At 43.9% G+C, this 22,289-nt stretch overlaps 1 protein-coding gene across 1 annotated transcript in view; it reads right to left on the bottom strand.

Annotated features, from left to right (window-relative positions):
- pik3cb (phosphatidylinositol-4,5-bisphosphate 3-kinase, catalytic subunit beta) overlaps positions 1 to 7,528 on the bottom strand; it is a 101,312-nt gene extending 93,784 nt beyond the window's left edge. Inside the window, exon 1 of the mRNA XM_070543768.1 lies at positions 7,306 to 7,528. The gene's annotated coding sequence lies outside the window, so the exon portion shown is untranslated. The remainder of the gene's footprint in view (positions 1 to 7,305) is intronic.
- Positions 7,529 to 22,289: the final 14,761 nt, after the last annotated feature.

Genomic DNA, 22,289 nt, shown 5'->3' with positions numbered 1-22,289 from the left:
AAAATAGAGCTAATCAGAGATGGTCCAAGATGACAAGTTGTGATGTTTTGTTACCAAGGAGAAAACTCAAAGCTGCCAAGAGACTCTGGTCACCTCACTATGTGGCTTATTCACCAGCCAACACTGATCCACAACAGATGATGCAGCAGTGAAAAGGCAAACTGACAGGAATGATGGAGACTCGGGTGAATCAGTCGAAACACAGAATTTAAGATGAACTAGAGGTTAAGGAGAGTCAGGAGCAATCTTGTTTTTATGAAGATCAACTGCTAAGTTTAAATTCATGAGGTCATCCTGAGCTCAGATGAAAGTTAAACCCCGTTAGGTCCTGAAGGTCGCTGGTATTTAACGTAAGCAGTCACAACTACTGTTTTCAACTCTCCTCACTAATTCCTAAATGCCGTTTGTCACTGAGGCAATAACATTCCTTCCTTCCCCACTCGAGCCACAAATATTTCATACTCTCATATTCATTATGTCCTAAACGTGCAGCCCAACCATCAGAAACGTTCTACGGAAAACAAGCCAACAAAATCCTTGTTCCAGACGGCAAACGGCACAGAAAACAGAGCAGACCAGTTAGAAATCCATTTTCTCTTTGCCCAGTTTCTCTCAGAGGGGCCTGCTTTGGGACCAGATCTGGTCTGGAGTAAATGGTTGCATTGTTGGCCGATGTCTGCAGAGTGACGTCAGTTAGCCTTATCACCGTTATCCAACTTTACCTCAGAGGGAACCTGACAGCCGAGCCCTTCCCATACCAGGCTGCCAGGAACAATGCCTGATTTAAATAACGAGACTCAGTGTGGCACATATCAGACCCCAGGTCGCGTTGGTGTGTACTGCACAGGGATGGGTACCTTTGACATTTGAATCGATCCGGTACTAATTCCCGGTACCTAGGAATCGATACCGGTACTTAATGGTACCAATTTTCGATACTTTTGAGTGTTAATCATTTTAATTCTCTTTTATAATTAAATATATATTTTTCTCAATATATAACAATATTTGATAAATATCACGATAAATAACATACAACTGTTTGTATTTTAACATCGTACTTGTAGTTTTATAAGCTGATAATTAAACTGAAGCAAACATCTTTACTGTGAACTAAATTTACTGTGTATCTTCATTCCTTTTGCCGTCCTTTTTCATTTGATTTTTCCTACTGGGAAGCTAAAATTTCCAAGGAGAAAGCGAACGCACCATTAGCTGATAACAATGGTAGCAATGGAAGCTAACGTATCAAGCTAACATTATCTTAAACAGTTTATTTAGCTGCTGGAGCAGATTAAAACGATGATGCCTCACACTTAGATCGTTGTCACTGGTTTCATCGTCACCCAATCACCCGTCATATTTAGTAAAGTGAAGCCAAACTTTAGAGCGCGTTCATGTTCTTCTAGTCGGGAATTCTGAGTTCCGAGGGGAAAGCGAACGCACCATTAGCGAAACGGAAGCTAACATATCAAGCTAATTATATTTACCTACCGGAGCAGATTAAGATGAGGATGTCTCACTTAGATCGTTGTCGCTGGTTTCATCATCACCCAGTTACCCATCACATTTAGTGAAGTGGACCCAAGCTTTAGCGTGCGTTCTCTCTACCGTGCTGCTCTGTTTACAACTGGCTCGCAGCGAGCGACGACATAACGCTCTTGCGCATGCGCATGCGCAGCTGTCTAGGCAAGTTCTCGTTATGAAGGACGGGTACCGAAACGAGGCACCGTTTGAAATGACGTGAATCGGTGCTCAGTCGGTACTATGGAATTCGGTCGGTACCTTAAAAAGTACTGAATTCGGTACCCATCCCTAGTACTGCAGGGGTCTCATTTATCAAAACGTTTGTGCGAACCTTCCTATATTCCTTCCTACAAATGAAATTTAGGATGTGTGTACTCCTGATTTATGAAACATGCGGTGGCTTCTCGTACGCATGTTCCTCTGCAACCGTCTGATGATACATCCCACCTGTGCGTACCCAGGCGCTCATGTCCGTTCACAATCATTTACATACAATGACACCCTTGATTAACTATATTTGGTCACGCTGCGTCCTCAGCACATGAGGGGATTCCCTGTTTTTTCCCCCCAGAAAAAATGAGAAAAACTTTATTGACAGCGAGATTGAGACACTGGCTGCCGAAGCGCAAAACAGCCAAACAAGCTGCAGAGGTTATAAACGCGTGGTGTAGAAAAGATGGTAACAACAGTGCTAACAGTGACAGCCATAGCGGGAATGTAAAAGAACAAGAAAAAAGCAGGGTAAAAAACGAAGTTTAAAAGTGCATCACATGACTGATATGAATATTGCAGCAATCGTAATGAAACAGCATTACTAAAAGGGAAAAACTTTGTTTTGTAAAATCAGTACGAATGAACGATTTTTATGAAGCAAAGAGCAAGTTGCCACATGAGGGCGAATCGAGAAAAAATGAAAATGGGGTTCAGCTGACTCTCTCTCTCTCTCTCTCTCTCTCTCTCTCTCTCTCTCTCTCTCTCTCTCTCTCTCTCTCTCTCTCTCTCTCTCTCTCTCTCTCTCTCTCTCTCTCTCTCTCTCTCTCTCTCTCTCTCTCTCTCTCTCTCTCTCTCTCTCTCTCTCTCTCTCTCTCTCTCTCTCTCTCTCTCTCTCTCTCTCTCTCTCTCTCTCTCTCTCTCTCTCTCTCTCTCTCTCTCTCTCTCTCTCTCTCTCTCTCTCTCTCTCTCTCTCTCTCTCTCTCTCTCTCTCTCTCTCTCTCTCTCTCTCTCTCTCTCTCTCTCTCTCTCTCTCTCTCTCTCTCTGCGTGTGCGTCACAATATTAAACAAACTATTTTTGTCAACCTTTATTCTCTCCGATACTTTTAAGTGAGATATCAGACGGTTATTTTTTAGTTAAAGATGTATTTTCAGAAGCTGTACATGTAAACAGTATATAACCTTTACTTTAGACTAAAACCTTCAAGTATTAGAGAAGAACTCAACAAAAATGGAAATATTCTTCTGCTAATGTCAAAAATATCTCTGCTAGTTTTAAATGTAGTTTCTATAAGAATAAGCAATAATAAATACAACGTCTTGTATCGGTGAAAATTTTGGAAGCTTTTAAATAGAAAAATCAAAACAGACATCTGTCTCTTTGTCTGGCCCAACACAGAGCAACAGTTATTTCTATTGGCTGTTTGTCTGTTTTATATAATGAAGGTTTCTGTTAACCCAAAGGTCCATGGAGGATGATCTATTTTCAGATATATATTGTGACTGTTTTATTGCCCAGCTGTTTTACAATGAGATTCATAAGGAGCCAGATCCTGCTTGTGTGGACGGAGGCAAACAGGTCAGCCAAAGCCAAACTACACATTAAACACTAAAACATGAAGTTTGTAGCAAAACCACGTTGACCTGTTGGATTTGGTCAAACAACTTCTCAGCATAACAGAGCAGAACCAAAAGAAACTAGGTGGTGACACGAATAATCAATGTCATCAGACCAGAGAGGAAGTGAGCTAGCATTAGCCTCACTTCAGTCTAATGTTCCCACACAAAAGCACATCAGCACAAACGAGACGACTTCATTAACGACGAGATGAGATGATCTGCTAAAAACTTAAGACAATGTCCTTCGGCCCGAGTTCTAAATAAAAGAACAGTAACAAACTCTGAAAGTGCAGTCCTGGTGTTTTCATCCAATCTAACCTCCTGAGAACCTGCGTCCACATGTGTGGACAATAAATGATTGCACTATAAAAATGTATTCTCTTTAACTTGGACCTTTTTGTTGTTATGATTAGAGACACCTGGTTTTGATATAGATTTTTTTTAGTAAATTTGACATTTTTATTTATTTTTATACTTGTTTATGAGGGTCGACTAACCTGCATAGATGTCTTTTTTCTTTAAATCACACCAAATACAAACCTGGGTCTCGGGAGGTTAAACGTAAAAACACTGTGACGATATCAGGGCATAAAAAACGGATTCATTCACACAAACATGCAAACACAACATTCTCACATTACTGATTCAGCACTGAAACCTAAATTTGAACAAATCACCAAAAAATAAAAGTCACTTGACTGTTCGTGACGCATCATTTGTGAAAAAGTGCAAATATATTTGGCTGATCAGTTTTTTGTGATGGCTCGTTCTTCTGCACTTGACTTTACGTGTTTGGATTTAGAAACACCTTGTACCAAAGGCGTTGGTGCAAATGGAGAAAGCATCTTTAGTTTAACAGTCGATGGTCTAAAAACCTAATTCATCGGCGATCAGACTGACAATGACAACACTATCAAAACACTGAATTAAGCCATGGTACTTCCTTAAAAGACGAGTGCACCGATTGGTTCTCAGCACCAAACTTATCACCATGTATTATTTCATATAAAAGACAAGTAAGGTGATGACATAATTATTTCTGCCTCGCAACAGAAATAGGATCCAGGAACAATGTCCCGGTTCACATCAAATACAGCTCTTTATGAATTTAAATATAGAGGGTTTATCACTAAATGCAAACTCAGCAGTGCTCCAGGACAGATAGTCAAATTAGGAGTGATGGTTATAAACATTTCATACAAATGTTGCTGTGAGTAAAATTCACTGGAAGGAATAAACCAAGCGGAAGTTCAACCCTTCAATGAACAAAGCACAAAGGCATCAAGGAAATGCGGTGGAGGGAGTGTGATGATTTGGGTTTCTGTTTAACTGTGAACACACACATTATCTGAGCAGTTCTTCAATGCTTCCAAATCAACAGACCAATGATTTACTAGCCTGGCAAGCCAGACTAAATAAATATGTTAAGTCTGGCAACGCTCCATTGACAGTTCTTGGTCATGGGGCCGGTCCTACGGTTGTCCTTCTACTGGACAACGAACAATGTGACATACTCATGTCCATAAACAAAGTGTTCTGCTGTTGAAGAAGACAAAAACACATCCATTTTTCCAAATAAAGGACTTACACACATCTATCTGCTCCTGACTAATAAAGCCCAAGTCCTAAAAGTCCAAGATGTATGTAAAAAAGCTTTCAAACGAGCTGTCGCCATCTTGTTCCACTCTGTTGTGTCATCCTGCCCACCAGACGAATAGAGGGCCCTGATTGGTCCAAAAACCCGAAAGAGTGCTGTGATTGGCCCACCATTATGAACCAATCGCAGCGCTCTATGTGTTGGAAATCCCAAGAGAGTGCTGTGATAGGCCGGTCAGAATGCTGCTAGGGGCTGCGGAGGTTCCAATGGAGTGTTCCTATCCCAAACTTTACAAAGCAAGAATTCGGTCTAGTTCACTAGGCTGACGCTTTACTGCAGGGATGCTGCAATCCGGTCACAAGATTTTCAAATGATCAGAATCGGGTAAAAATGGTTGGATGTAACCTTGCAAAACAACAAACGTCCTTTTTAATTCTCCTTGGGATAGAGATTTTCAAACTTAACTCATTCACTGCCAATGACAACTTAAGTCATCATTTGCATGTTTTTACTGTGTGGGCATCGGAACTGACCCCGCACCATGAGAACAAACGTCCCATCTCTAAAGCTGATCTTCATCCGCGTACGTCACGTGATCAGGAAGCAGAACGTCCATGTGTTAGGAGATGGTTTTGGGCCACTGCTGTAAAAAAAAAGTGAGGCGTGAACCGGAAAAGCTTCTGCCGTTCACAATTCGACACCGGATTATGAAAGAACGGATAACGCTCGAAACGTGCGGATTCTTCCTGATGCAAGAGGTGATTCTCCGCTTTGTTTTGGTAGTTTGGGCGTTGACATCATCATACAGCGCAACGTTATGTGACTCTTCAAAAACAGTGAAAACGCTGAAAAACACCGGCAGCGAGGGGCTTTTCTGATCAGGAAATGGCTGGCAGTGAATGACAATGACTTTGTTTAATTTTAACAAGTTCTACTACACCAATCTTTATTGTTTCATGGATGAAAACAACACCATAATGTCACACAATTTATGGCACGGCATTCAGACACCATAATATGTAGCCGTTAGCTAGAAGGCTAATGCAGAGCTAGCGTGCCCCTGCCGCCGTACGACTTTCAAGGCATCAATTCCCACTAGAGACCACTGCAAGTGTATTGGTTAAAAGACTGTTTCATACCTTTAAACTAGACAGTGGAAGCAGGGCAACAGACACTTATGTGTGCATGTTGGGTCTTTCACACGGTGGAAAAGACAGATAACGCTGGAGGTGTCCTTAACGCGTCTAGCCTGAGTTTTACAATTAAATTCAGACGTAAAAATGGCAAATATCATACCATCTCCCATGTACTGTGATGTATATTGTGGTGCTGGATACTTGCCAACACACACTCCTAATACTTTACATTTTATTAATCTCAGATTGGATAAACTGCTTAATTCTGACCAGCTAACATAACAGTTCACAAGAGGATTAATACCATTTAAACAATCGTAAAAATACTTTTAAAGCAATATTCCATAAACCTTTCCATTGCCATGTACCGTTATTCGCATAAAATCCTATAGATGTGCACAGAAGAAATTAAAATACCTGCAGCATGTTTGTTTACCTCTCAGACTTCTTCTGTAGCATCGCTGCTGCTTTACCAGTTAGCTCGTCTATTTCACCCAAACTAACTTTCTCCAAACTGAGGCTGTTCAAAGAGCTATCACAGAAACAGCTGTGAGCTAGCCCTCTCTCAAGGCCAAGATACAGAATAAAAACGACTCAACGGAACCCAAACTAAAGTTTTTGCACATCTTATTTATGCAACAAATCAGAACAAAAGTTAACGTAAACCAAACTCGCCGATAACCTAGTGCCATGTTGTAAAGCTAACATCTTAGCAGCAAAGCCCAGCCGCTGACCCGCAACAGGATTCTGATCAAAGTTCTGTTAAGTGGATCAGATGGGTTTGGGCCGGAGGGTCAACGCTGGGAGCGGACTCCGTGGCGAGGGGACGGTTTCACGTCCTCTGTGGCTCCGCGGTCTGCCTTGCTCAACAGTAAACGGACACAGCTGACCAGAAACTCTGATAAGAGACTGAAGACGTCCCTCAGCCACAGCCTGGACTGTCCGGCTGTAATAATCACTGTTACAGGTCGTTCTCGGACCTGAACTTTATAACTTGTTGACTTGAAGCCGTCTTTAACGCGTTGATACAAAATGGGATAAATACCTCAGCAGGAGACGAGGACTGCGGATATAGCTGACTGTTTATTTAAGCTCGTTGACGATGGCTGACAACTATAAAAACTACTCATTAACGGACTTTATAAAAGTATGTCTTTCACATGAATCTGACACTTTAATATTGTTGTGACACTAGACGTGAAAGGCGCACCTACCTTCATCCACTCGCTGACGTCTGCTCTGTTCTGGGCAGATTGTGGCGGACAAACCGAGAAGTTACCGCCGCTGCCGTCTCTTCTCCCCCCCGAGTGTTGTCGGTTCTCCGCTCCACGGTCCGGCTTCGCCAGGCGGGCTCTCCTGCCTCTCTGTCCGGCAGACACGCAGCTCCCGGTCAGGTGGGCTCAACCTGCGGAGCGTTCTTCCTGTTTGTCCCAGAAGGTGAGCCGCCTCCTCCTGAGGTGTTCCTCTCCGCTGGTCCCCCCTCCACCAACCTCCATCAGCCTGTCGTTAAGCGCGAGGAGACAAGAACCGGACATCCGGTTGGGTCTTTCACAATAAAAGCCCCTGGCCCCCGCTGACCTCTGCATCACATATTTGGACTGTTTTCGTGATAAATGACCCGCATTTCGGAGACTGAGGACTCTAAACGCTCTACAAGTGCTTTTCAGCTTCCCAGTTATTTAAATGAAACCAAAACAGAGGGTATCACACATCAGGTTCAACACAAGAACAGGAAGTGTCACAAGGTAACACCTATATGGGGGACCCTGTGACAGTTCCTTAACAGGCCCAAAACAACCCTCACACCACAGAATAAATAGTAATCTTTCCCATCAAACTAATCAGAAACCCAGCACTACAATGCTATCGAAACTATTTTTAACATTAAAACCCATTTTTACCATTTTTTGAGGAATAGGCTTCAAAATAGGCCTAGGGTTTAAAGGTCAACAAATGAAAACACACACACACACACACACATAAAATAAATAAACTCCTTTCAAATAGCTCAGTGAGTGTGCAGCACAACCTCAAAAATTATTTCACAAATTTCAAGAATATCTGCAAAATTAATAATGAAGCAAAACTAAAGATAGAGCCCCAAAACAGCGTTCGTTTCATCATAGTAAATCTACAAGCCTCTGCACAATAGGCTGTCTCAGATGATTGTGCACACTAGAGAGCATACAGCATGGTTTCATATAAATGTTTAAATAATCAAAACCAAACTCAACATTGCAGTTCATGAGTGACTAAACTGGGGACATTTAGGCTACAATTTCAGTGTTAGCTCCTTCAGGGTCCTTTTGGCTCCAAGAGTCCATCTACAAATCCACCAACCAAGATCTGCACAAATTCTCAAGAAGACCAGGGTTTGCTGATGAAGGTTTGTTCTTTGATGAAGAGTCAGATCAGTTTGCTGGGTTAGGGATAACCCAACATGCATCTCTCTGTCTCTCTCTCTCTCTCTCTCTCTCTCTCTCTCTCTCTCTCTCTCTCTCTCTCTCTCTCTCTCTCTCTCTCTCTCTCTCTCTCTCTCTCTATATATATATATATATATATATATATATATATTCAGTAGTCATATATGTGATGTATAACTATTTATTTATTAATGAATTGCAATTGATTTCTGTTAAGATTTAGTACGGTTAAACCGGCAACAGAACTGGATGAGCCAGTTTGGTCCTGCTCTGTTTTCCAAAAACTTTTGTTTTGATTTACAAAGCATTTTATTAGAAATTGTGTGTGTTTAACATGCTTTTTTCCCATGTTGCTTTAAATAAAAATTGTAATTGTTTCAAGTGAAATATGGGAGGAAAACTAAAAAATAAAAACAATCAGCATCAACAGCATCAATGACGTTTTTTAAATAAAAGACCTATTATATGTGATATTGTACTATGATAACTGTAAATACAAAATGGGCACAACTGATTCATAGAAAAAAGAAAATACCTTCAAATCCATGGGTATTGTAAAGCAAGTCTGTGATGCTTTTATTTTGAAAAGCACATCTGGTTTTCTTGTAGGTGGACTCGATCTGGAGCTTCAAACAGCTCTATTTCAAATGAGAGAGAGAGAGAGAGAGAGAGAGAGAGAGAGAGAGAGAGAGAGAGAGAGAGAGAGAGAGAGAGAGAGAGAGAGAGAGAGAATGAGCCTCATTGGCCAACTTGTGCAGAAGCTATAAAAACATTCTCGTTACTGTGGAATATTCCATCCCTACTCATTATGGGTCCGACTCCGACTAATTCCTGGCTCACACTCACACAGCACGAGTTACCACTCTTCAGCCATTAGTGAGCTACACTAACGCGCTCATCTTTTTCACTGACATGAAATGTTTGTTTGACGGTACTGCAAGTAATAATGTCTGAGCTTTGCTGCCACCTAGTGTTTAAGCAGAAAACTGTTCCCCACATTCACGCATGAGCAGTCTGCTGCAGACCTGACAGGCTCGCAGGACCTTTGATATTTGACAACATGAATTATGAGGAAGTTTATACTTAGTTTATTCTCTGGTCAGAGTTAGACAAGACTCAAACGTTAACACGTTTTTTATGGTAATTATTCATAATAAGTGATTTTTTAGGCTTGGAAAAGCAGCCCATATTATCAGCCTTCACCACCGTGCTGACAGCTCACAGCTGGAGCAAAGCCTTGTGCAATTATGGTTGGTTCATCATTAGAACAGCAGACCACACACAGTTTTACAGAAAGGCTGTTGCTGATGATCAGTTTATTTAGCCAATAGACAGCAAACCGGATCGGTAACAAGATGGCGCCTGTGTTTGGATTAGCCGTGGTCACCTGCCACTTTTGCAAACTTTTCTCTACTGACTTCCTCCCTCCGCCTTGCTTCTGTCTGAGATCCTCTTCGGTAGTGTCCTGGCTATATCCTATGATCACCAGACTTTGTTGTCCTTCCATTCGCCCACGATCACCTAAAACAACCACAGCCGAGGTTTTATTTTACAAGTTTTTACATACGCAGCAAGCTGGCCCGGAGAACCAAAAACCATAAACTTAAACTTGGTCAAGGACAACTTAAAGCCCCAACACCTCGACCAGGCCACCACATCATCCAAGCTTTCCTGCAGCCTGCGGAACAGAAACGGAAGGTTCCGGCCCAGCTTCCAAAACGCCCCACCATCAGCAAATAAGGATCTCCCCAGATCTTCGCTCGAAGAATCGAACAAGCCATTGACCATGACATCAAAAAGCACCTGGCTAATCACGCTTCCCTGTGGAACACCATTGTCCACCCCCACAGAGAACAACAACACAAAACCCATCTTAACTGGAGCGTCCTGTCACGCAAGAAACCCCTGATCCAGCACATCCTCCCACGAACCCAATCAAAAGCCCATCCCTCCGCAGCATATCATAGGCCTTTTCAATGTCAAGGAACACCGCCAATACCGCCTCCTTATTCGCCAATGCCCACCTAACATCCAAATCCAGAGGTGCTACTGTGTCCATTGTGGAACGCCCCACCCTGAACCCACTCTGGCACCAAGCAAAGAAGCCATCACGCTGCAGGAAGTGCACCAACCTTGAAGCGACCATACTTTACAGACCACGGACATCAGAACTATAGGCCTGTATGGATCCGGGGACCCTAGGGGCTTCCCCGGATTTAGAAATGGAAGGATAACAGAATGTTTCCATTCAGTGGGCAAACGGCCTGACTCCCACACAGAATTATACAATGATAAAAGCTTCTCCAAGAAGATATCACCCGCATGCTGAAGCAGCGAATACCCCAGGCCATCCCTCCCAGGACAAGTATCTCTCCCAGATTGAACAGCCGACTTCAGCTCATCCGTGGAAAAATAGAGGTTCAAGTCACATGGAGCATCCCCAGCCCCAAACTATCAGCCTCATAACACCCCACCAACCTCTCCCTGGCAGCACAGTCTTCCGCAGAGACGCCCGCCGAGGTGTGAACCCCCTGGAAATGAACGGCCAGCAGGTTCGCCTTATTCACATCCCGTATTGCCAGCCCATCTCCAACACTTAGCACCCCAGGAAGCACCCGCGCCCCCGGCATTCTACGCACCATGCTCCACAACTTCTGCACATTATACTGGGGAGAGTTGTTGTTGTCACAAACATCACCTGGGGGCTCGTCAGGTGATGGACACTCTTGTTGACGGTGTTGATACCTCATCTTGGTCAGTTTATGCTACGTGTTGCTGAGAAAACACACTAGCTTCATGCTAAAATGAACATTCAGGTACCACAGAGTCTCGCTTTCTGTTCAAAAGCAATGACAATGAAATGTTTTGGAATTGGAATGGAACACAAAGCACTTGTAGTTCTTTTTGCACTGTCATTTTTGACTGAATGTAATGTTTGTTGAATGTTACGTGTATAAATTATTTCGTGTACAGCAAAATATATTTTGAGTTCATCAACAAAAAAAGTACATGCATGTAAAATATTACAGTTGTAATATGAGAACTGGAGATAAAACCTAAGCTATAGCTGTGAAAAGAAATGGAAAGTTGGATTTTATTTAGCTATGTACAATAATTTCATTGTTATTTTGCAGGTAAAGTTTTTTTTCCTTGCCGATTAAGAACTTGATAGGATTCCTGGATTGAGACGGCGAGCCTTAATCCCGAACCCAAAGGAAACCTGAAGTGAAGAACAACTTTCTTCTCACTCAACGTGAACACCAGTCGGTAACATCTCAGACCAGTGAACGAGAAAAGAAACAACTGACAAGACACTTTGACTTTGACTCTTAAAGGACAACTAAAGCACTGAGCTCACTGGGATTGGGGTTTATTTAGTCTTTTTTTGCATGCCGTTTTAAACTTGTTAATCTGAGGATTGTTTGTGTTGTTAACATTAAATTTTATTTTCATTTTCCCAACAAAATAACAATTTTTGTTTTTGCTCAATTCCTGCCTCCTGCCATTTCATTTAGCACTCACATCAGTTATTTATGTAATCCTGTCTAACCTAGCCGCTTGTCTATAAACTTTAATGATCCTAATTTACTAAGTCTGGGATTACAATGAGGATTGCTGTGAAGACTCTGACACTAGTCAGTGACTTGATGCAACCTGCTGGGTTCCTTATACAGGAAACCTTTTTGCTGACTGGCTTAACGAACTGACCTGTATTGGGATGTTTACCATGTGAAGCGCCTTGAGACGACTCTTGTCGTGATTTGACGCTTTATAAATAAACTGAATTAAGTTATCGTGACTTGTCATTCCGGAGTGCTCATGTTGTTGCTGCAGACGTTGGGATGGGAAACCTGCTAGAACTTCCTCTTGCATAAATCATTTCTAATGTGACCTCGGGTTAGATTTGTGTCATTCGTGGTCAAAGCTACAATGCACCACTCCAGAAGGGCTGAAGGGCCACATGTGGCTCCAGAACCACAGGTTGCAGAGCCCCACACTCATTCAACGATCCTCAAGCCACCAAAAGAGTTTGAGATGTTCAAACTCTCTTTAACTCGCGCTCAGCTGATACGTGTTAGCCCTGTAGAACCAGAGAGAAACTTTCATGAGTTGTTGTGACCAAATAGTTTTCTGTTCATGTTGAGACTACATGTGTTCTCCTAGACACTGATGGTGAATTACAGGAGTTACTGATCTGGTACCACAAGGGGGCAGCAATGACATGCACATCCAAAGGGTTCAAACGAAGGCAACTGGACTTCTGTGGTTTCTTGAAGATATTTCGCTTCTCAGCCGATGAGCTCTGTCAGTTCTAACTGGAATATGGTTTGAGAAAGGAGTAAAAGAAGCTTACATGTAAAAAAAAAAAACACTTTAAATAGGGGAGGGGCTTAGATTTCACCTTTGCAGTACCTATGATGCAGCTTTGAATCTCATTCCTAAGCAGTTTCAGTCTAGGTCACACCTTCCTGCATCTAATCAACATGACTCCCTCCCAACAGAGGCTATTGACTCATCAGGGGATGGAGAGGAGGGGTACTCAGAGTAGTTTCTGCTCATTAAGTAACAACAGACAGCTACAGCTTATAAGCTTGACTCTCCCATATTCCAGTTAGAACTGACAAAGCTCCTCAGGTGAGAAGCGAAACGTCTTTAAGAACCAAAGAAGTCCAGTTGCCTTCATTTGAACCCTTTGGATCTCCGTGACCTGGACGGCTGAGAACCTTCACCAGCGACATGCACATCGTACCGAGTACCTTGGAGTGAACAGCTCACTCACATTTTGACTGAAGGACAGAGCCATAGATTCTACTGGTGTGTGATTATTTTCTGTAGGGCTGATGGATGTTGTGCAGCAGCACCAGATCTACAGGAACCTGTTTAGTGGTTGTCATAATGGACCTTTGAGCCCATGTGCCTTTTCCTTGACCTGTAGAGGCAGGTTTAAAAGCCTCTCTCCTCAAAGTCCCCCTCATAATGTTCTCATTGTCTGAAATTTGCCAAACATAAGCTGGGCTCAAAGAGAGCAGGCTGCGCCGTGCAGGTTGGGTCCAGCATGCTTCCATTACTGCTCCTTTATTCAATTAAATGTACCCCAGCTCGGGCCAAACCCACACTGTGCGTAATCTCATCACAGACGATAAGCATGTAATAAAAAACACGTTTGACTTGAAAGAATTCCTTATGCCATTGCGTATAATTATGGATATCTAAATATGATCATTTGTCTAATCGCAAGGCTCTGCCAAGAGGTATGTCATTGCTTGAAAGAGGTTCGGCTGAAACTGGATTCCAGTGGGATCTGGGCTTGGGCCTGGATGAAGGCAGGACCAGGGACAGGCCTTTAGACTACTTCCTGTTTTGCCTGTAGCCAATGGGGAGGGGTCACAAGTATAAAACTGAGGAAATTCTTGGTTTGAATGTGACGTTTTTACAGCCAAACACTAATTCATTGAGACTTACTAAGGAATATGTCATGTAGTTTGATCCCGCTGCCTCTTGCACCCATGTGACCCTCTGGAACGGCTGTGAAACTTCAGGACACCACCGGAGTGTCGATCCGAGCACTTCTGGAGTTGTTGTAGTAGGACTGAGCTCCGTGTTTGACATCCAGTTCTAAATGAGCTCGTATTCCTATTACAGAAACTGAACTGGCTTTCACTGATTACATGTCTCACTCCCATCGTGAGGCCGAACTGGTTTACAGCGTGTTACCCACAGAAGAACAGGTGCTGGGCCTTAATGATCCCAGTGGGAGGCTGGCTTAATCTTTGATTAATTGGAACGTTAACAGGAGAAGGGTTATCCTAATAGCCTCTTGTTGCCGACCCAGCGGAAGTTTTTAGAGAAGCGAGAGAGGAAGTGGGCGTTTTAAAAATAGACTCCATCTGAGTGTGATGGGAAAAGTCCTGCCATTTAAATCCCAACAAAACAATTTGTAGCTCATAATCAAGACGCAGGAAGTGTTTTATCGCATTTCCTTTCTGCAGCTGAAACGGTGGTTCCAGCGCAGCCTTGGCTGTGGTGAACGGCGAATGTCGGCTGCTATTTGTTCAAACTGGCTCATCGGTAGGTCAGTTATATGGACGAGATATTTTAAGGACATTTCCACAGCTGCAGCTACTGCCTGAGCTCAATAATCTGAGATTAAAGGCCTAAACATCTAAAGTGTACAAACCAAGTACAGCAAAGAGAGCCGGGTTCTAAAGAAATGTTAAAGCTGCTGTAAGTGGCTCATTAGAGTCACTATGGTAACTGTACACCTGTGTCTCATTGACAGCAAACTAAAGAGCTGTTTTAACTTAGAAGTGAGAGTAAAAGGGCTGATGCCGCAAAATGAAATGAAGATTTGGTGTTATTAACGCCTGAGGCACACAGAAGACAGATGCGCTTCGCCCGCACCGCCACTTTAAAAAGAAGCCATTACAGCTACTGTCCGTGGCTACATGGAGAGTGCAATGCCACGTCCCAGAAACACCGGTCCGCATGGATGCGCTGAAGATAGGCGCCATATCTATTTCAAGCACTGTGGCGCGGCTGTTGACCACATTGTGGAGGGCTTTACAACAGACATCACGACGCAGAATGGCCCTACGGCACAAACCCAATCGCCAAAACATGGACGAGGAGCTTAAACGTGCTACTTGATTACAGTATTGATAACTATTGATCTTAACATATTTAAATAAATAGGTACTTCCCAAGTCCCCATAATTCTGCAATAAATTAGAAGCCAAGAAGAAGGGGCTAAAACTGCAGTTCCACCCTCGTCCACTAGGGGCTGGCACCAGAAGTGAACTAATCTGCATTGACTCCCATGTTAAAAACGCTCTTTTCACACTAGAATAAACATGTTTACTGCCTGGTTCAAAACCCATTTGTTGTGTTCCCGACAGAAAAGACTAGAAACAGGTTCAGCGTTTACTCAACTGTATTCGCATTCAGTCCGCCATTACATTACACTTCTTCTCCCTCCCTCCTTCCCTCACTCTCTTTTCTTAACGCTCCTCTTAGTCACAGAGCCCCCTACTGGTGATGGATATATCTTCATACTCAGTCATCCTTCACTTATTTAGCAGTCTCTGTAAACACAACATCATTGTAGGTTTAACAGGTCTCATCTGCATTCATAACAACTGTGAGGGGGGTGAATGCTTTTTGTAAGTGGACTTTATTGCTTAAAACTCTGAATAACTAATGAGCATCAGTGACTTCAGAGATAACTCCGGGGAAGGCCTTGGCCTCTTGTTCAAAGAAGTTCGGCCATTTTGACTCTCTGAACTTTAGTTGTGTCTTCTGTGTGTTTGGATGTTAATCATAGACTTACTTGGACAACAGGGCAAGCTGTGGTTATTGACTGCACTAACAGATCATCCAAGCAGTTTCTGATTCTTCTTATCAGTAAGTAAAATAATATTTCTGTGCTTTGTTTCGCTGGTTGAATGGGGGAAATGCTGTGTCATTTAACTGCTTGGTAAGACACGTTAGTGGGGCTGCGTAAGAACCTTGAGCGGGTGCCCGGCTTCTCTTGTGTCCTCCCTGGGAACAGTTGCTAGAGCAGAGTTTTCCCGAGGCAGCCGGGACTCGCGGACCGCACCGATGCAAGACTGTAGTCATGCTGGTCACTTATGGATCTCTGAGGGAGACCACAGAAACACCACAGCTCTTTTTGTTGATGCTGCTTTTATTCGCTAATAGTTTGCTGGTTGAATGGGGTGAAATTCTGCGTTTACCGTAACACCGCTTGTTCTAAGATGGGTTGAAATATAACGTGTTGGTGTGGCTGCTGGGTAAAAAAACACTAGAGCTAAAGGTCTGACCGAGGATGGCGGGGCTTCGCTGTTTCACCGCGGTCAACAATCCGCAAGACCGCCGTTGTGGACTCGGCTATCGGCTCTGTGAGGTGTGGACACAGCCAGGGGCGGATTTAGGACCGAAGAAGATCCGGGGCTTAACACACGCGCGCACGCACGCACACACACACATGTAACACGCACTAGTATTTTCAGAAAACATTCGGGGCTTGAGCCCAAGTAGCCAGGCCTAACGCCGCCCCTGGACACAGCAGTGGACATGTGGTGGTCCCACGTCCAGCAGTCTCAGTCCATCTTAGATCTCCAAAGGCAAGGGTCAGGGTTCTGTCTTCTGTGTGCCCCTGGCTTCAGTAAGCCTGTTTCTCTGCAGGAGACGAGCACTGTCCTCCACCAGCGTTCACCCACAGCTTCTGAACGACTTCACAGGTGCGCCTGAGTCAGTCTGAAGAGTTTTGACTACCGGCTGAGTCTGATCATCTGTTTTGGGGTGAAGTTCTACTGAGAACCATCTTCCTGTTGGAAGTTTAAACACGCGATGACGGGTGGCCGCCAGACTCAGCAGACTTAACATCTATCCGCATCACACAAACAAACTTATTATTGAAATGTTTTTATTTTAGATGTAGGTGGTGGCAAGAAATAGGTCAGTAAGTATGAACTGATTTTACTGGAAAAGATGAAATTTTGGGCTGCATGGTGGTGCAGTGGTTAGCACTGTTGCCTCGCAGCACGAAGGTTGCAGGTTCAAAACTTGGCTGCGGCCTTTCTGCGTGGAGATGCGTGTTCTCCCCGTGCATGCGTGGGTTTCTCCCGGGTACTCCGGTTTCCCCCACAGATCACAACACGCCCTACAGGTTAACTGTTGTACGTCGCTTAGGATAAAAGCGTCTGCCAAATAAATAAACATAAACATAAATTACACTTTACTCTTGGTCGGGTACTCACCTCTTCCTGCTTCCCTCTCCACGCAGGTGTGCACAGGAAACACGGTCCTGGCGTTTGGACAGTGGGATAAACAGTGGGGAATGGTGAGAGGGAAGTTAGGAGATTGATGGAGCTGTCATGAGGTGAGGGTGGAGATGGCAGACCATGTGTGGTGGAGGGTTCAGGAGGCAGAAGAGCAGGCACGGATGAAGAAATAAAAATGGATTAAATGGTAGCAGCACAAGCACGAACACAACGAAGACAACACAATGATCCGACAACGACAGGAACAAAGAGGGAGGTATAAATACACAGAACAATCAGGGAACACATGGGCAGGTTAACGAGGGGCAGGTGAGAACAATAAGGCTAATTACGGAAGGAGCAACACAGTCAGGGAGGCCGGGGCGAATCATGACAGGAGCTATTTCGAAATAGTTTAGATGTTGATATTAGATTAACCACTGATCATGTCATATTGTATCAATCTATGTAGACTGCTCAAAAATGCTCAGTTATTCTTTGTTACAGGAGATGTTCCCTTCAAATTAGTGTTGTGTGTGTGTGTGTGTGTGTGTGTGTGTGTGCCTGTCTTTATATGCTTTAGTGGACACGTTTGAACTTTTAACCTGTAGTGTGTGGGCATTTCCACATTGTGGCAACATCTGGCTGGTCCACAAAATACACTAAAACATGTTTTTAAAGGTGTGTGAATTACCTTTTGGTTTAGATTAGGATTAGGATTAGGAGTAGAACAGCATTGGGTAGGCATAGAGGAGTCCCAAAAATGAATGTAGGTCAATGGAGGGTCCACACAAGGACACAGAGACAAGTGTGTGTGTGTGTGTGTGTGTGTGTGTGTGTGTGTGTGTGTGTGTGTGTGTGTGTGTGTGTGTTCCAAAGAAGAACAAAAAACTATTTGGCTAAAACGATTCCACGGTTGGCTTTGAGCCGGGTCGAGTTCTGGTCTGGTCCAGCTAAGAAGCAGCTCAGATCCAGCTCTGGTAGGGGGGTTTGTGAAAATATGAAAATGCATTTAGATGTTTGAGTACGTCAGATGAAACTTACTGAGTCATGAGTCTTTACCCAGAGACAACATGGTGTTTACCTGTCGGTGTTTTTAAAGTAAAGATGTGGACAATATGAAAAACTGGTGCATTTCATCAATAAATTCATGTCTAATCGTGTTGGACCCGTGTCACATGGCTCTGTGAGGTCACACTGTCCTGTTGCAGCACACAGAACGTCTCATTTTTGTTTTCTGTTCACTTCTGGGAGAAAATATGACACAATAGCTCCAGAGCCTCCACTTCCACCTAAACTAAATATGAGGACTTATCTGACCGACAAGCGGTCCAACAGCTTTTCTCCCTGGATAAATCTGAACCGTTAGAATAAAATGCTGCCGCGATTTTCTTTAACGAGACAAATGAGTTTGAGATGCTTTGTTAAATTCATCATGTTTAAAAATACAAAATAATCCAACAGCTTTCCACACATGCAACTGAGCCGACAACGCCGTGTCTCTTAACAACCTTCCAACGTATTATAGCCATAAATTTACTGTGGAGATAAAAAACGAAACAGAAAACAAATGAATGAAGAGATTCTCTCACTAATCCACCGGTAACACGACTCGGAGCAAAAGCAACCCTGCCAATAATCCACGCCAAATGGACGTGCAGTTCATGTTTATATTGAGCCCGTTGGTCCAGAGCCCGTCTGTAGGATGTCCAGACTAGGTCTTTGCCCAGTGGGGTCGGTCTCTCCATCCGCCGCACTTCCCTGGGTCCTCCGCTCATTGCTCACATGTTTAGCAGCAGAACACCACTGGTGGGAGAGGCTCTCTGCTCAATAACACCAGAGGAGAAACTTCCTGCTGCTACCTCTTCATCCTGGTCCAGTTTTCCACGGCCAGGACGAACACCACATTGCTCCTCCTGAATCTGACGGGCCCTCCTTTCCAGAACCCCTGAACAGACCTTACCAAGGAGACTCAGGAGTATGCTAGAGTTGGAACATACCCTGTGGCTCCCCTTTTCAAATGCGGGGACTGCCACCCCAGTCTGCCACCCCAGTGGAGCTGCCCCTGATGTCCACGTGATATTGCATTGTCAGCCAACACAGCCCAATGACATCCAGAGCCTTTAGGAACTCTGGGGGGATCTCATCCACACCCAGAGCCTTGCCACCGAGGAGCTTCTGGACAACTTATGTCCAAGATAAACGGAAGTCTGTGGCAGCACAGAGACCACTCCCATATTCCCTCTAGGCCACCATCGCGTAGCCTTTTGTAAGAAGGACACCATTGCGACACATTACCGCCACGGCTCCTTGATGCCAGCAAATTAATGGAATTTATTTAGTAAAAGTGGCGCATACAGTTACATTATATATATATATATGGGCTGCATGGTGGTGCAGTGGTTAGCACTGTTGCCTCGCAGCACGAAGGTCGCAGGTTCAAAACTCGCCTTTCTGCGTGGAGTTGCGTGTTCTCCCCATGCGGGTACTCCGGTTTCCCCCACAGATCACAACATGCCCTATAGGTTATAAAAAAAAAAAAAAAAAAAAAAAAAAAAAAAAAAAATTGTACGTCGCTTTGGATAAAAGCGTCTGCGAAATGAATAAACATAAACATATATATATATATATATATATATATATATATATATATATATATATATATATACATGTGTGTGTATATATCCATCCATCCATTTTCTGAGCCCGCGTTGTCCACGCAGGGTCGCGGGGGTGGGGGGTTCCTATCTCCAGCGGTAAATGGGCAATCAGGCGGGGTACACCCCAGACAGAGAGCCAGTCCATCGCAGGGCAACACAGAGACACACAGGACAAACAATCATGCACACACACACACACACACACACACACACACACACCTAAGGACAATTTAGACAGACCAATCAACCTAACAGTCATGTTTTTGGACGGTGGGAGGAAGCCGGAGAGAACCCACGCATGCACAGGGAGAACATGCTAACTCCATGCAGAAAGATCCCAGGCTGGGAAGCGAACCCAGGACCTTCTTGCTGCAAGGCAACAGCTCTAACCACTGCGCAACCCTATGTGTGTGTGTATATATATGTATATATACGTATATATATATAAATTTTTTATCTCATTTTCCTTTGTGAACAATTTGATTTAATACATTAATTATATTATTCTTCATGGGGGATAGACATAAATAAGCCCATACCTTGAGGGCCGGCACGTCTTTGCTCCAACACTTCTGATAAAGCCGTTGATTCACCTGTTCAGAAGCTCATCAGGCTCTGCAGAAGCTTGTTAATCACCTGCAGATGGAAAGCAGGTGTGTTGAAGCAGGGTTGAAACTAAAAGGTGCTGGATAGCGGCCCTCGATGGACCAGGGCTCCCCACCCCTGCTCTACAGCTACGTCAGTTAAGATAACTGCTGTAAATTCACAAATGTTCATTCATTCATTCTGCGTTGGTGTTCTTGGCAGTTGGGTTAGGGTTAAGGTCACCTACTTCTGCCTCTTATTAAACAGATGCATTTGCTAATAACTGTCTGTAGCTAAAGCAACTTTAGAACGAGCGCGCCAAACCATCCAGTAAAACAGTGGAATGAGTTGATGTACACAGATTTGAAAGGTTTTACTATTAAAACATATTATTTAAATGTACATCACTAGAAATCCTGTTATGTTTTAGCAGTTAGCGAGAAAACATTTAACGTGTATTTGTTGCAGTTTTAGACATATTTCTGAATGCCTAAGTCGTAGTCATCGTTGCACACATTAAACAGCTCTGACCTGAACAGGTCCCTGCCAGTGTTTACGGGTGACCTGTTGGCGGTGACAGGTCACTGAGTGGACACCAGAGTTCATTTTGGGGACTCTGAGACATTTTATAAAGCTCTAGTTAACAAGCAGTTTATAAACTTTTCTGGCGTATCAACATGCAACATGGCAGCGATGTGGGCTTATTAAAGAATGATTCAATGTAATCCATTGTTTCTGAGGGTTGTCATTGAGATAAGGATCAGCGGTGAGTGAAAACATCACGTAGCTCACCGCAGCAGGTCGAAGATTCACCAGAGAGGGAATAAACAGGCTAAATTAAGCCCAGAGCAGAGGCCGGGGCTGCAGCAGAGGGATTCAAACCCCCAACCAGAGACAGTCACACAGAAAATTCTCATGCTGTTTGGAGACAATCACCGGATTTTCTCCGAATCAAATCTCAGCATATTTTCCTGTTTGGAGCAGATGTATACTAAACAGTGGTGACCCCCCCCCCCCCCCCCCCCCCCCCCACACACACACACACGCACACACACACGCACACACACACACGCACACAGCTCCTTTAACCCTCTGGAGGCAGGCGTTGCAGATTTGCAACATTCAATTCAATTGAAAAATACTTCATTAATGGCAGAGGGAAGTAGATTTAGACCCTACCTGGTTACTCCGCACACGCGTTTCAGCTTTTTTAACTCGGAAGTTCCCCTGAAGGACTGAGGTGTTCGTCCTTTTGAGCCTGACAGGGTTAAGAGTGCAATCTGCACGTGACTCCACCAGGCCGGTCGGGGCGCATCGCTGATGTGCCGTGGAGCGTCATCCTGAACGGGTCCAGGTGTGTGTGTGTGTGTGTGTGTGTGTGTGTGTGTGTGTGCGTTGCCTCTACAATAAGTTGACCTCATCCATCTTGTTGATTAGAATCTGTCATCGTTGAGCGCAACAAAGGGCACAATCACGGTTATTCAGAGCGCGCGCTCTGCGGAAACAACCCGCTGAGCCTTTTCACCTCCAGAAGAACCGAGGGTGTTCATCACCTGCAGGCCGGCACCGGACTCGAGGGCTCTGAATACAAAATCTGTCAAATTAATTGATCTTGATCATTTGATCCAAATTGTGTGAAATAATAAACAAAATAATGTTGATGTTTGATTTTGTTCTCTCTGCAGCAAAGCTCGGTTCGGTCCAGTCCTTGGTTCCGTCTAACAGGCTGGGCCCGGACACAGGTCTTCAAACGAGTCTGCCTGTCTCA

This window comes from Nothobranchius furzeri, chromosome 13 (genome assembly GCF_043380555.1).
Source record: "Nothobranchius furzeri strain GRZ-AD chromosome 13, NfurGRZ-RIMD1, whole genome shotgun sequence".
NCBI classification, from domain to species: domain Eukaryota; kingdom Metazoa; phylum Chordata; class Actinopteri; order Cyprinodontiformes; family Nothobranchiidae; genus Nothobranchius; species Nothobranchius furzeri.
The sequence above is the reverse complement of the archived record's forward strand: the minus strand, read 5'-3'. Positions and strand labels throughout refer to the sequence as shown.